The 3,591-nt window shown below is 45.6% G+C and overlaps 1 protein-coding gene across 1 annotated transcript in view; it reads right to left on the bottom strand.

Moving 5' to 3' along the window:
• Window positions 1-3,591, bottom strand: part of PCDH12 (protocadherin 12) — a 32,704-nt gene that overhangs the window by 27,440 nt on the left and 1,673 nt on the right. The gene's annotated exons all lie outside the window — the stretch shown is intronic.

Here is a 3,591-nt window from a genome sequence, read left to right as displayed (position 1 = left end):
TCAAACCGGAACAGACCGGATGAAACTGGTTCAGACCGGATCAAACCGGATGGGACCGGATCAAACTGGTTCAAACCGGATCGGACCGGTTCAGACCGGATCAAACCAGACCGGTTCCGACCGGATCAAACTGGATGGGACCGGATCAAACCGGCTCAAACTGTTTTGAACGGGATCAAACCGGATGAAACCGGTTCCAACCGGTTCAAACCGGATCAGACCGGATGAAACTGGTTCAAACCGGATCAAACCGGCTCCAATCGGATCCAACCAGTTCAAACCGGATCAGACCGGGTGAAACTGGTTCGGACCGGATCAAACCGGATGGAACCGGATCAAACCAGCTCAAACTGGATCAAACCGGCTCGAACCGGCTCAAGCCGGTTCAAACCGGATCAAACCGGCTCCAACCTGTTCAAACCGGATCAGACCAGATGAAACCGGTTCAGACAGGATCAAACCGGATGGAACCGGATCAAGCCAGCTCAAACTGGTTCAAACCGGATCAGACCGGATGAAACTGGTTCAAACCAGATCAAACCGGCTCCAACCGGATCCAACCGGTTCAAACCGGATCAGACCATATGAAACTGGTTCAGACCGGATCAAACCGGATGGAACCGGATCAAACCAGATCAAACTGGTTCAGACCGGATCAAACCGGATGGAACCGGATCAAACCGGATGGAACTGGATGGAACCTGATCCCACCGGATAAAAGCGGATCAGACCGGATCAGACCGGATAAGACCGGATGAAACCGGATGGAACCATATGAAACCGGATCAAACCGGATGGAACCGGATGGAACCTGATCACACCGGATCAAACCGGATCAGACCGGATGAAACTGGATCAGACCGGATGAAACCGGATCAAACCGGATGGAACCGGATGAAACCGGATCAAACTGGATGAAACCGGATCAGACCAGATAAGACCGGATGAAACCAGTTGGAACCAGATAAGACTGGATGAAACCGGATGGAACTGGATGGAAGCTGATCAGACCGGATCAAGCCGGATCAGACCGGATGAAATCGGATCAAACTGGATGGAACCGGATGGAACCGGATCAGACCGGATCAAACAGGATGGAACCGGATGAAACCAGATGGAACCGGATCAGACCGGATGAGACCGCATTAGACTGGGTCAAACCGGACCAGACCGGATCAGACCGGATCAAACCAGATCAGACCAGACCAAACCGGACCAGACCGGACCAGACTGGACCAGACCAAAACCGGACCAGACCAAACCGGACCAGACCAGACCAGACCAGACCAGAGCAAAACAGACCAGATTAGATCAGAACAGACTGGACTAAACCAGATCAGACCAGAGCAGACTAGACCAGACCAGATCATGCCAAACTAGACTAGACCAGACCAGACCAGGCTAGATCAGACCAGACCATACTAAATCATATTAGACCAGACTAGAGTCCCTTCTACTTAGCTCTTAGGGCTTGTGATAAGGTGCAGGACCCAGGGCAAAATCAGACCCTAAAAACAGCCTACTCAAGAGGTCAGTTCTCCATAACATGATTGTTACACATTGCATGCCTGTATCAAAACATCTCAGGTACTCCATAAATACGTACACCTACATTGTACCCACAAACATGAAAACTAAAAAATTCTTTTAAAAATTAAAATAAATTAAATAAAACAAGAGATTGGTAGAACACCAACAAATAAGAGGTCAGAACCCCTAGTCCAAAGCCACAAATGGATTCCTCCCATAATGTGTTTCATTTGGCCCACATAATGTTGTCATCATCATCATCATCATTATTGAACTATTGCTAATATTTACAAATTAGATTTTACCCCCAAATCTAATTTTCTAACTTCTCTAGAAACAGGAAGCCCTGGAAAAACTGAGCCCACATTTCCCCATGACAAGCATCGGCCTCAGCTCTGTCTCTTATACACATCTAGATGTGTATAAGAGACAGGGGGAGGGCCCTAGCATTTTTTGACCTGCACCTGAACCCACAAATGACCACCCAGCATGCTGGCACAGTACCCTCACGTGTGGCCAGTGTCTGAGGGTTCAGGGCAAAGCGGGCACAGGACTGTGGGTGGGATGGCTGGGCAGCAGCCACCTACATAAGAAAAAAAGCGAAAGAAAATTCATCATTTCCATCAGGCAGTGGTCAGGCCAGTTGAGTTTAGTGAATAAAAGAAGATTTTTACCTTAAGCATCAATGTTTGTGTTTCTTTCAACACTCTCCTATATTGTGGTTTAAATTACATTGCTTTTTCAAAAGCTGTAATGATTGAATTAGTCAGTGTCATTTTGTTTGCATGTGACAGAATCCCCACTTGAGCTTGCTCAGGAAAGAGGATGGCTGTTAGACTGAGGACATTATGCTGAGTGCAATGAGGCAGCCTCCAAAGGACAAACAATGCCCAGCTCCACCGTATGAAGCACTAGCGTAGCCAAACTCACAGGGACACACAGTGGAAGAGTGGGTGCCAGGGGCTGGGAAGAGGGCATGGGGAGTTTAATGGGGACAGAATTTCAGGTCTGCAAGATGAAAAGAGTTATGGAGCTAAACGGTGGTGATGTTTGCACAACAGCGTGAGTGCACTGAGTGCCACTGAACTGTGCACTTAAAAATTAAGATGGTGAATTTTATGTTATATGTATTTTGTGATACATTTTTTTTTGAGACGAAGTCTTGCTCTATTTGAAAAATTGTCTTTTTGTTATTGAGTTGCAGGAGTTATTTATATATTTTGGATAAGTAGACCTTTGTCAGATATATACGACTTGCAAATATTTTATTCTATTATGTGGGTTGTCTTTTCATTTTCTTGATAGTGTCCTTTTGTTACAGGAAAGCGGTCCCAATCCAGACCCCAAGAGAGGGTTCTTGGATCTCACACAAGAAAGAATTCAGGGCGAGTCCGTAAAGTGAAAGCAAGTTTATGAAGAAAGGAAAGGAATGAAAGAATGGCTACCCCATAGACAGAGCAGTGCCAAGGGCTGCTGGTTGCCCATTTTTATGGTTATTTCTTCATGATATGCTAAACAAGTGGTGGATTATTCATGCCTCCCCCTTTTAGACGATATGGGGTAACTTACTGACGTTGCCATGGCATTCGTAAACTGTCATGGCACTGGTGGGAGTGTAGCAGTGAGGACAACCAGAGTTCACTCCCGTGGCCATCTTGGTTTTGGTGGGTTTTAGCCCACTTCTTTACGGCAAGCTGTTTTATCAGTAAGATCTTTATAACCTGTATCTTGTGCTAATCTCCTATCTCATCCTGTGACTTGGAATGCCTAACTGTCTAAGAATGTAGCCCAGTTGGTTGCTCAGCCTTATTTTACCGAGCCCCTACTCCAGATGAAGTTGCTCTGGTTCGAATGCCTCTGACATTTTGAAGTACAAAAGTTTTTAGCTTTGGTGAATGCAATTTATGTGTTTTTTTCCTTTGTTGCTTGTGCCTTTAGTTTCATGTCTAAGAAACTATTACCTAATTCAAGTTCACAAAGATTTACTCCTACATTTTCTTCTAAGGGTTTTTTGGTTTTTTTTTTTTTTTTTTTTTGAGAGGGAGTCTCGCTCTGTCGCCC

The sequence above is a fragment of the Mandrillus leucophaeus genome, unplaced genomic scaffold, assembly GCF_000951045.1.
Source record: "Mandrillus leucophaeus isolate KB7577 unplaced genomic scaffold, Mleu.le_1.0 Scaffold1003, whole genome shotgun sequence".
Classification (NCBI taxonomy): domain Eukaryota; kingdom Metazoa; phylum Chordata; class Mammalia; order Primates; family Cercopithecidae; genus Mandrillus; species Mandrillus leucophaeus.
This window is presented reverse-complemented; position numbering and strand designations above follow the sequence as displayed.